Source organism: Triticum dicoccoides, chromosome 3A, assembly GCF_002162155.2.
Source record: "Triticum dicoccoides isolate Atlit2015 ecotype Zavitan chromosome 3A, WEW_v2.0, whole genome shotgun sequence".
Taxonomy (NCBI): domain Eukaryota; kingdom Viridiplantae; phylum Streptophyta; class Magnoliopsida; order Poales; family Poaceae; genus Triticum; species Triticum dicoccoides.
This window is the reverse complement of record NC_041384.1, coordinates 5,128,707-5,140,638: the sequence shown is the minus strand read 5'-3', so window position 1 is coordinate 5,140,638 and position 11,932 is coordinate 5,128,707. Positions and strand designations below refer to the sequence as shown.

Genomic DNA, 11,932 nt, shown 5'->3' with positions numbered 1-11,932 from the left:
ATGATTTTACGTATATTAGATTGAATCTTTTGGGAATCAATGAGATTTAATATGATGCATGTCTAGTATAAATTTGAAAGACACCCGAGGTGATGTCTAGCATCATTTATGGGGCTGCCTGAAGCAACATGGGCATGCTCAGTACATTAAGATCAAGGATACAACTATGAGGTGTTCTTAGTAATACATTTGAGGTCTCATCCCACTTTGATCTGACAAAAGATGGAACTTATGTGTGATTCTTTACCCCACTTTTTAGGGTATATCATAAATTTTCACATTGATTACCAAACCTAGTAAATAAACATATGATTTCTTACTAGGATGATGCATGCGAGTGAAATATCAAATTTTGCTAATAAGCACTCAAAAATCTGTTTAGTTTAAGGATACATCAAACAGTAATTAGGTATAGTTGTGTAACATCATAATTTTGAATACAATGGTCTGGAATAAAGAAATAAATAGAAGGTGATATAGTATTCACCATGATTGGTGTTAAAACATGTTTGACGTCAATCATTAAAACCGATGTAAATTTATAAATAGTAGTAACTTGGTAGAAGAAAGTCGCATGTTGCCTCCCTAATGATCACAAGTCTTAGGGTAACATTCGCACTTGGCACCCTTTAGTCTTTTAAACCTGTTCCGGCATTGTCCATCATCCCATCCGTCTTTCACACAACTATCTCGACACATTCCATTTTGATCAGGATGGCATTTATTCCAATGGTTGTGATAGCACATGTTTTCGGTAGATGAAACCTCACCTATGGATAAATAGACAAGGTTAGGAGAAGTAATATGAATGAATGTGTCCAGCAATGTTGATATGTCATTGCACAGCATGAAACTTCGGCGAAATGCTGATACTATGGATAATTATACTTACTACATGTAGCCATAAGGCAGAAAAGAATCAAGCAACACATGGTTGTCTTCCTCCAGGCCTCCATGGTATAATGGCAGAATGTCGGTGATTTTTCTGAGAGAAGGCAAAGAATGTTGTGAAGATGGTGTGTGTTTTGGTTTCTATCATTTGGAGGTTCTTATAATGTTCGTGCCCTATAGATAGTATAAATAGTTAGGTCGTAAGGCCAAGAGGAAAGCAAGGAAGCAAAATTAACCAGAGGAATACAACTAAGTGAACTAAACTTGGCACACGTCTTACAACTTAAAATAAATAGTATATCTATCACCTATCTAAGTTTAGCTTGTTGAACTGAATCATTCCGCACATTGACAGGTGATAAGTGCATTACTATTTATATAGCATCCAAACTAAGATTGACGGTAAAGCACATTGGCTACAAAAGGGAACCAATGATATCTTCTTAATTTATCTATGTTTTTTGTTCTATTCATTCCATAATTCTATTAAAATAGGTTTATTTTGTAGAGCTAGTTCATGTTATATTCAAATTTATTTGGACCAACATATTAATCAATTTTGTAGAGCTAGTTCATGTTTTCAATACTTATGCTTTAAGTGAAAATAGGTTTTTGGAGTTCCAGGGGAAGTCTGGAAAATTAGGAGGTTCAATTTAATAAAGGAAGGGAATCAAAAGTCCAAGGAACAATGTCAGGAAGGACATTGGTGCATGGACACCCTGCCTAGGTTCTTATGCACACCCTGTCGGGGTTGATTTCTGATACCCTTGGTATATATACACCTCAAAAAACTTGGTCATATTTATCATATTTTTTGTTTGGTGGCACTTCGCAACCCAAGGCCATCATATCTATAGTCATATTAAGGTAAGCTTCCTGAGCGAGGAAAGATCGCTATCTTAGTTAACATTGATAATTGGTGCTCTCATGGCAATATGTGAGGTGCCCATCAACAACATGAATCATTGTACTCTCATAATAATCTGTTAGGTTATTCTTTATCTTTCATTTTTCCAAAAAGAGGTAAAAAACCCATGTTTTAACTTCTTCAGATGGCATTGACATTGTAGTTTTAACAACATGGCACCTCATAATGTTTCCGATACCATGTGATTGAGTGGGTTGGCTATAGGGGAGTCCATAACTGACCACAGGGAAATGTTTGCGATCATAAAACCATCCCACTTGATTTCTAAACCAAGAATCATATGAGAATATGGAGTCAATCACTGACAATTCGTTTCATTAAATTGCTTGTGATAGCATAACTATCTCTTGTTGTTTCTTCCCATATACCATTTGCAATGATACTAGTCATCACACACGTTACATGTCAGATGGAACGTGTGCATTGTACTGTCAATAGCACATGCAAAAGTTCAAGAAATCACTTTAATCTAGTTATGTATTGCACATGTTACATTCTGGGTGAACCGTGTGATTTAATATGTTCATAAAACATGTATTCTTTTAATAAATTGTGGGATTTGATGTAACCATAAATTTCTTCGTTGGATCACAGCCCAACAGACGCCTTGAGATGTAACACTCAGTGTACTCCTTTGGAAAGCACTTACCGGAAAGGCATTTAGTTACACAACAATATTAAATGCTGCAACATGGCAAGGCGGTCAAACAGAAGTAAACTACTCTATCTAGTCATATTAAATGAGGTGGGAAACATTTAGATAGCATCCCTCAAAAATACCTCATGGCATTTAATGAGGATAATTAAGGTTCTTCCCTAAACTGTATTATAGGAGCTGCTAACATGAAACTCAATGGTATATGTGAAAATAAAGTTAATTAGCTATGAGTTTAGTTGCAATCTACACATTTGTACTTTCCTAAACCATATATAAATTTTTGTGATCCAAAATGAAGTTAATTAGTTACGAGTTTACCAATTTTACAAGGGTATTTGAGCAATTTTAATTCAGACACCAAGTTAAAAATTGTTGACATATGTGAAAATAAATTATTAAGAAACTTGACAAAATTCTAAGAAACTTACATATATAACATATTTTAATCGGACCAATGGTTTAAAAGTTATAACATATGCATAGAAATGGCATTTTTAAGAATGTATAAAATACAGAAATAACTAATATAAATAACAAGACTAACACAACTGAGCATCAGATATTAAATCGCACCCATAGGCGGTGTGTTGGCGATATTACTATTGGGTGTAAACCGGCCAGGAGAGGCTAGGTTAACTTCATCAGTAGTTGGTTATGCTTGAAGCCCATGAAGACAGATGAGGATGTTGTGTAAGGCCCAGGACCGTTTTAAGGACTGCAGCTGTAAACCGGCTTTTGGTATGTAACTTGTATTGTAAGATAGAAGTAGTGGAGACCGAACCGGACACGCTTATGAGCCGGTCTCGGGACTCCTTAAACCGATGGGCGTCAACCCATGTATATAAGCGGACGACCCGACGGCGGTTCAGGACAACAGACAACAACTCGAGACTTAGGCGAAGCATACTCGCTCCCTGGTCATCAAAACCCCATAAATTCCATCACAAATAGACGTTGGCTTTTACCTTCATCGAAGGGGCCGAACTAGTATAAACTCTCTTGCGTCCCTTGTCCGCTTTAACCCCTTCAAGCTAACCCGTAGCGATGGTTCCACGACTAAGTCCTTTCAAGAGGACATCTGCCGTGACAAAACCACGATAGTTGGCGCCCACCGTGGGGCTATCGCACGATGGTCTCAAGTTCTTGGAGGGCAACTTTGAAGGACTCAAGGGTTACGTCGTGGGACGGATGACCAAGAGTCGTCGCGGCAAGCTCTACATCGACGATGCAGGATGGGGCCCCGAGGCCGGCTCAATTGAGTATGGGTACCGGGTCCCCTTTGGTGGCATACACGTCTTCATCGGCAAGATCGGTGAACCGGGCCCTGAGCCGGACATCTGCACTGACCTCGTCAAAATGGCTCAGCGTGCAGGATCTGCCCGGGTCAAGCCGGCCATGAAGCGTGCCTTTGTGGGAGTCATCCATGGAGGGGAATACGAGGATAGATCGGAATCTGGTGGTGAGATCGTCGTTTATTCCGGCGATGAGTCATCGACCGGAGAGACCGAGTCATTGTATCAATTACAAGATGGCCGGATTGGGGGCTGTTCCGATGGCGACAGTATTCCGGACCCTTCTGATCCGCCAAACCGGGTTGGAATATTCATGGTCGGTACACACTACAAAAAAACACTTCCGTGATGATACGTGTTTGTCACAGTAGGTCACTTTTTTTGTCATGCATGTACATCCATGAAAAATTTATGACAGAATCAAGATAGTCATACCTGTGCTGTCGTAGAAGTGTTCCATGACATTACCAAAATTATCATCACGGAAGTGTCTACTTCCATGACGATAAATCGCGCGTCACAGAAGTGCTTTCGTCAAGGGTGACCGACACGTGGCATCCACTGTAACGGAACGCCGTTAAGCTATCGGGTCGGGTTTTGGATCCGATAACCCGTTAACAGCCCCGACCAATGGGAAATTTCCACGTGTAAAATTCTTATTGGCCTGACGAAACACGTGTCAGCTCGTAAGTGGGTTAGAGAGGCACCTATGATATGTCGACACGTGGCACGGCCCAATAGAGGCCCATTCCTGTGAAAAGGCCGGTCCGCTTGACTTGGTCAAAAGGTGGAGGGCCGGCCCAAGGAAAGCCTGTTAACGGCCTGTTCGCATATAGCCCATTTATAGCCCGCTAAGCCTAGGCCCATTACGCCCAATCCGAATTAGACCCAATAGCGTCATCTAGGCCGTCCAATATGATTCCAGCCCGTTTTCACTTCTGGCCCATGTATAGCCCATGACGTCTTTTGGCCCATATGAAGCCCTTTGTAACTCTTGGCCCATTAGCGGCCCGTGCTGAAACTGGCCCGTAATGAACAGTGCATTACTTTACACCCATTAACGGCCCGTGGTGAAACTGGCCCATAATGAACAGTGTATCACTTTATACCCATTAATGGCCCGTTATTCCATTGGGCCGTTTCCAACCCAAGTTAACTTTCGGCCTTCTGAGGGCCCATTTATTCTTGGGCTCATTTGCAGCATTCGGTTATTTACGGCCCATTACTGTCATTTTTTGCTTGCGGGCCAAATTCAGCCCCTCGTTACAGTTGGCCCGTTTGTGGTCTGTTAATACATTGGGCTGTTTTCATAGCGTCATCAAAGATGGCCTATTAATGATGGCCCGTTACGGTCGGCCCATGAACGGACGATTCCAACTCTAGACCGCTTACAGCCATAATGCGGCATGTTATTGGCCCATGTTTGGCCAATCGATCATACGGCCCGTATAAGGCCCATTGATGATACGGCCCGTAGAAGGCCCATTGTTTCTCTGGCCCGTAGAAGGCCCACTGTTTTTACGGCCCGTAGGAGGCCCAGTGTCACTACAGTAAATATTAGCCCAAAGTTATTGTGGCCTAGTTTTAAAAAATAGGTTATTGCAGCCACTAGTTAACCGCGGAAAAAGAACTGCAATGACTACAAGCAAACAAATAAACAAGACAACAAGGAAATAAATAAGCAAGCAACTAACTCTAGGCTATCACGGCTATTACACATATTACATCCGCTGGGCATCAAAGTTCGCCACCAGTGCAAATATAGGGAACAAAGCAGCATATCATATACACTGGCCGTCAAAATTGGCCACCAGTGCAAATAAACGCGGTAGCAAAACAAGAGCATAACTGAAACAACTTCAGAAGAGCTCAAGAAACGTTATCCTGGGTATCCACCATGCTGGCAATAAGCTTAGCAAGCTGATTAGCTTTGTCCTGTTTGGCGCTAAAATCCTCCAACACTTGCTGTTGCACCAGAAAGTATGCATCTGAATGCTCCAGGGACTTCCGCAGTCCTTCCGCTTCATGTTGCAGCACACCTGATTGATGTCTTTTAGCTTGTAGTTGAGACTCAAGAAACCGAACTGATTCAGACAGTGAGTTTGAATAGCTTGTGCAAGAGGTAGTGTCCAGTAACTCCAACACTAAACCAAGAGAGGATGTGTCACTATCCTGAACCTTATCTGCATTACTTCCTTTACCGTTGCTTAATAAGGCACTCTTCCCCAATATTCTGTCAGCATTCTAAAAGAAGAAACAAGCAGACACATAACAAGTTTAGCATGTACTACTATATGAAACTCATTTCGGTGAACCAGTTCATTGGTAAGCTGGACAGGATTAAACTACCAAGTCTTCTATTGCCAAGTACTAGTACATAATAAAAACATCAAACAAACATATATCTATGTCCTATGGTAGCAATGGAATCTTAGATTAGAACAGTTGTTCTTCAGGTTTAGGCACTTGTTCTACATGAACAGAGTACAATAAGACGCAAGAATATAATACTTAAAAATAGAAAATGAGCTCATAGACGTTACCACGATCTTGGTTCAGGACCAGTACAGAACAAGGCGTTCCTAGTCATCATGCAGTAAATGTGTCTCAGGAGAAAGTAAGGGAATTTGATGAGTTTCTTTGCCGGTGAAGTACGTTTTCTTCCGGTAATTCCGATACTGCCACCAAGAATTCTTGAAGATAGCAGAGGTATTAGCACAGGTTACCTCATCCTGAGTTTCCAAATCGGTCCTTCTCTATAGAGAAAAATGCGAAAATTTTCTGTATTATAACCATCATGGAGGTAGGATGTATGGGACGAAGCAAAGTAATTGCCATGAATAACATTACTTACACATAACTCCTGGACAAACACCTGCAACTGGCATTTTCCTTCATCTTCAGTATAATATTTCCAAGATGGGAAGATATGCACATACGATTTAACAACATCAAATGAGATAGATGCTAAACTACGACTAGCTGGTTGTGTTTCCTCCACAGGAATAGGCGTATTAACTGGTGGAGTTGGGGTACGCCGTGATAGTACTAGCCCTTTGGGCACTGGAGCTGTCTTACTAACTGCTCTTGTTTGGGAGCTCTGTGGTGGAGATGGTGCTATGTCAACAAGAACTGGGTTACTATCGGCTGGGGTTGGGGTTAGATTGGGTGAAGCTGGTTCTCTGCCCATCGTAGTAGGGGTACAATCTGTGAGAGTTTGGGTTATGTGTGGTAGGGCTTGTTCTTGTGCATGTACAACCGTGGTGCTATCTCCACCAAGAGGTAGCACTATTTTATTCGAAGACCGTGTTTTTAGTCCGCTAGATACTAGCATCACCCGCTCCACTTCAAATGGCTGATAAACAGGAAACATAGTAGAATGTACAGACATTGTATGAGAGACGGATGCAATAGATAGTGTGGAAAAAGAGGGCATGAAATAGTTGACATGTATATTGTTTAACTAAAACGGATAGCATGACATAATTTCACATATGTGATGTCTATCTAAACTGGATAGCATAGCATAACATAATTCAAAGATATGATGAATAACTAAACAGGATCACATGACATAATTCACCTACATGTTATCTAAGTAATCAGGATCGCATCATTTAATTCACATATGTGATTTATATGCTAAATAGAGGGCATTCGATATGATGTCTAAACTAAGAACATGGTGTTGAATATTGTGTATATGATGTCTAAACTATGCAATGCAAGACACTGTATGCATGATATGAGCAGTATAACCGTGCCAAGTTAGAGCATACACCTCAGTGGGGGAATAGGATTGGTCATCTGTCTCTAAATCCATATCCGAGGAGCTATCGGGACCCAACAAGAGATCTGCTTCGACAGGTAGCACTGTCTGCTCTGAAGGCCTTGTTTTCACTCCAGATTTTTCCATCTCCCACCCAAATGGCTGATTCACAGGAAGAGTAGTTTAATGTACAAACATTGTCGACAAATGGAAATGTAATGAAGAAAAGGAAGGGCAAGATATCATTCAAATATATGATGCCTGGTTAAACAGGATGGCATTGCACATTTCACATATATTATGGCTGGCTAAAAGACATGAGACTGCATAATTCCCATATATGATATAGAAACTAAACAAGTGGCATTACAGAACATGTCTAAACTAAGCAGATGACATATATGATGTCAAAAGTAGGCACTGCAAGGCAACATATGCATGATATGACTAACATCATCATGCCAAGGGAGATCAGACACCTTGGGGGGTAAATAGGAGTGGTCAGCGGCGTCCGAATCCGCCTCAGAACAGATATCTTCCTCTGGATTACAATCTGGAGAGGGGTGGGGAGGGTTTGCCATTGAACCCACCATGGAGCGATGTCTGCATGACATTGTATTTCCACGCAAAACTCATCTCTTTTTCTCTACATGTTCAGCATGACTGTGTACAATATCTGACATGCATACAAAAAATATGGTGAGATTATGTAAGGAGAGCATGCAGAAATTTAGAGTGATGGTTACAACCAGTGGATCGATCTTTTTCAGTTGAACCAAAATAGCCCTAATGGATCGATGTGAATGTATAGTAATAAGTGATGCAACAAGTGTACAACCTCTTTGCCGTAGCCGTGTCGACCTCAGCATCATTGGGTTGGTCGCTGAAGCAGTTGAGGCAGAGGTGGCTATCGTAGGTGTGGAGGAAGATCTGAGGAATCTGTAGACGGCATCCAAGGCACTACTCTATTGTGATGGATCGTTCTGTCACTGGAGCAGCTCCGGTGAGCCGTAAGACATCAAGACTGAAGCAGCACAAGACAGACATCGTCAATCTCAAGTGGGATTCTAATAGCATCTCCAATAGATGATGTAAAATGGATGTAAAATTAACATCACCAAAAACCACCTGACTATAACAGATGAGGTAAAAACTGTTGACTCTGAACTTAACTATCGAAACTGAAATTTACTGTGGAATATGAATGCTACTGTCGAAACTGAACGCAATGGTAGTAGAGAGGCACTTGACATGTAGTTTAGGGAGGGCCTACAGTTCATCTTCAACCTGCACCCCCCTGAGCCGCCAGCCACCACCGGCCGAACCGCCGGCCCCAGCGCCGCCTTGCTGCCCCGAAACAACTCGCCACCGCTGCCCCGGCCAGCCCTCTAGCCCCCCCCCACCGTGAACCCTAAGATAGATAGTGGGGTACCTCTCGGGCTATCTCGTCCCCACGATAGACGAGGTTAAGGCGGCGCTGTGGGGATGGAGCAGCCGTGATAGACGAGGCGATTGTCGGAGCAGCTCCTTGGAGGTGCAGGACGGGGCGGAAGAACTGGCGGGACGGCGAGATGGACGATGGATCCTCATCCAGGGAGGTGGACGAGGGACGTCGAGCTGTTGCGGTGGACGATGTCGTCGGGGAAGAGGCTCCGGTTGGGTAGCGGTGATGTGGCAGACGGAGAAGGGTGGGGTTTCACGGCTCGAGAGGAGAGGTTATGCCGGCCTGGGATTTCGAATGGCGAAAAGGGGGCGATGGGAGGGGTGAAGCAAGACTTAGGAACACGCTTCTCCAAAATGTAGGGTGTGTTACAAAATTACCCCCAACCAATTTGAACTAGCGGCCCTTTCCACTCAGGGTTAGAAGGGGGATTTCGCGTGTCGGGATTTGGGAGCTGGAGGGAGTTTTCGCCCGCGTTGTAATTTCGGGATAGCAAGGCGCGGGTTGTGAAGGCGCCAGTTTTCGGAGCACGATATCTGAATTTTCGGGATATAACAAGACGCGGGTTGAATTTTAGGGACAAGCCTAACGTGTCGTCATATTGTACTTGTACGTACCAAATCAATTCGCACTTCCCTCAACCAAAAATAAAATGAAAAAAATAAAACTATTCACACCACACAAAGAGGGAGTCTTGTCCCGTTTTACTATACAAATGCTATTCGAAGCTACTCCCTCCTTCCATCTACATTGGGCCTAATGCGTTTTTCGATGCTAACTTTGACCAAATATTAGAGCAATGATATATGACATGCAACTTACACAAAGCACACCGTTAAATTCGTCTGGTGAAAGGTTCTTTCAATGATATAATTTTCACATTGTGCATGTCATGTACTATTAATCTTGTCAGTCAAAGGCGGTCCTAAAATCTCATTACACCCTATATGGATGGAAGGAGGGAGTATGAATCCATGTTATGTCCGATTAAATTTTTTCGCTTGCTGTATAATGCATGTAACCTACTCATACCAACATTTTAGTGCATTCCAAATGACTATACTACCGCTGCAATTCGAACCAAATTTGAATTCGTTTCTCTATTTCAATAAGAATCTACAATCATGATTGTTGCCAACTTCAACCATCAAAGTTTCCTTGCTATCCGCCAGATACAAATCAGACGGCCTATAATGCAGGATGGCAGGCACACCATCATCAACAACTCCGTTTTTTATAAGAGTAGAGATAAAATATATTAAATGTAGTATACCATGTTCATAACCACACCATGTTTATCACCGTTATATATATTCACACATCCATCAGTTTTAAACACTATGATAAATTCTTCAAATATCCGAATTCGCTTTTTATAATGAAGTATATATGATCTCTAAGACTCTTTTACACCCACACAACCCTCTTATCTTTGTAGCTAGCGCTAACTTTCCCTTGTGCATTCACACACCTGCATCCATCTCACCCTCCCTCAGCATTCTCTAGCTCCATCGCGCAAATTCGTGTATTCACTTTAGGTCATTCACCCACGGTGTGTGTAGCCCCCCCATCTCCTTCTTTACGGCACACATCGATCGATATGCCTGTCTAGCCAGGTGTGCCTAGCATAAACACAAGCTTCCTCTCTTCCCTTGTCACCGTCCATGCCTCACTCCCACCAATCTTTTCATCGTTCTCGTACTCGCACACTCCTCCCCCTCGATATAGTATGCCTCTCGTACCACCTCCTACATGCATCTGTCAGGACCCCGACTCAATGCCACATCGATCTAGCATGTAACACCTCATATCACTTTGCGGCCTCACGCACGGTATTCCCACGGGTGTCGCCTTACCTTTGCCCGGGACCGTTTGCGCCTTTTGGCACACGTATATGACAGTGTCGCTAGCATCCATATGATAAGGAGCCCGGGCTGACATGGCTAGTCGTAAACCCAAAGTGGCACAAACTTACAGGGACAGGCATCCATGACCCAGCATCGAACGTGTCGGTCATCAGCGAGTGGATCCAGGCTGTAGCACTGGGCTAGCAGGACTCCGGTGAACCGGGCTGTAGCGGGCTAACAGGACTCCGGTATTCATCGCGTGACATTTCCCCGAAGGGACAGACACAGGAACGAAGAAGGACACATGCCGGCCAGCCTAAGTGTTCCGGAGCCGTAGCAAGCTACCATGGCTCAGTGGAAACACCAGGAGACATTTCCCGGTAAGAGAGGCTACTAAGGATAAACAACTAGATAGTCAGATCCCACACATACCAAGCATTTCAATAACATACACACAATATGCTCGATATGTGCAATACAACATGGCATCACAACATGGCTCTACAACTAAAGTATTTAATCAATAGGCTCCGAGGAGCGAGATATTACAAACATGGGTCTCATGACCCAACACTCAGAGCATACAAGTCAAAGCACAAACGGAAGCTTAACATGTCTGAGTACAGACATCTATAAATGAAAAAGGCTGAGAAGCCTGACTATCTACCAGATCCTGCCGAGGGCACAAGATCGTAGCTGAGGTAACAAGCTAAACGTCGAAGTCCAAGCGGAACTACTAGTGAGACTGAAGTCTCTCTACAAAAACATAAAATAGGCAAACGTGAGTACAAATGTACCCAGCAAGACTTACATCAGAACTATCTACATATGCATCATTATCAACAAAGGGGATGGTGGAGTTTAACTGCAGCAAGCCAGCTTTGACTCGGTGGCTATCCTGAACTACGACTGCAAGTAACTCTTTTGAGGTGGCGCACACGAGCCCACATATTCATCATATCAATACACCACTATGGATCCGCTCCCCTCTCCCTACGAGAACGCCATCCATAGCACTCACGCTTATCTTGCGTATTTTAGAGTATCCACTTTCACTTGTCTATGAACTGTACAAGGGGTCCAAGTTTCCATATCTGAGGAATCCG

General features: G+C 43.0%; 1 long non-coding RNA gene across 1 annotated transcript; it reads right to left on the bottom strand.

Annotated features, from left to right (window-relative positions):
- Positions 1-359: 359 nt before the first annotated feature.
- On the bottom strand, positions 360-1,030 carry LOC119270884. Its single transcript, XR_005134346.1, has 2 exons — positions 893-1,030; positions 360-770 (listed from the first exon to the last, which is right to left on the bottom strand). It is a non-coding gene; the product is annotated as an uncharacterized LOC119270884 (long non-coding RNA).
- Between the last annotated feature and the right edge of the window lie 10,902 nt (positions 1,031-11,932).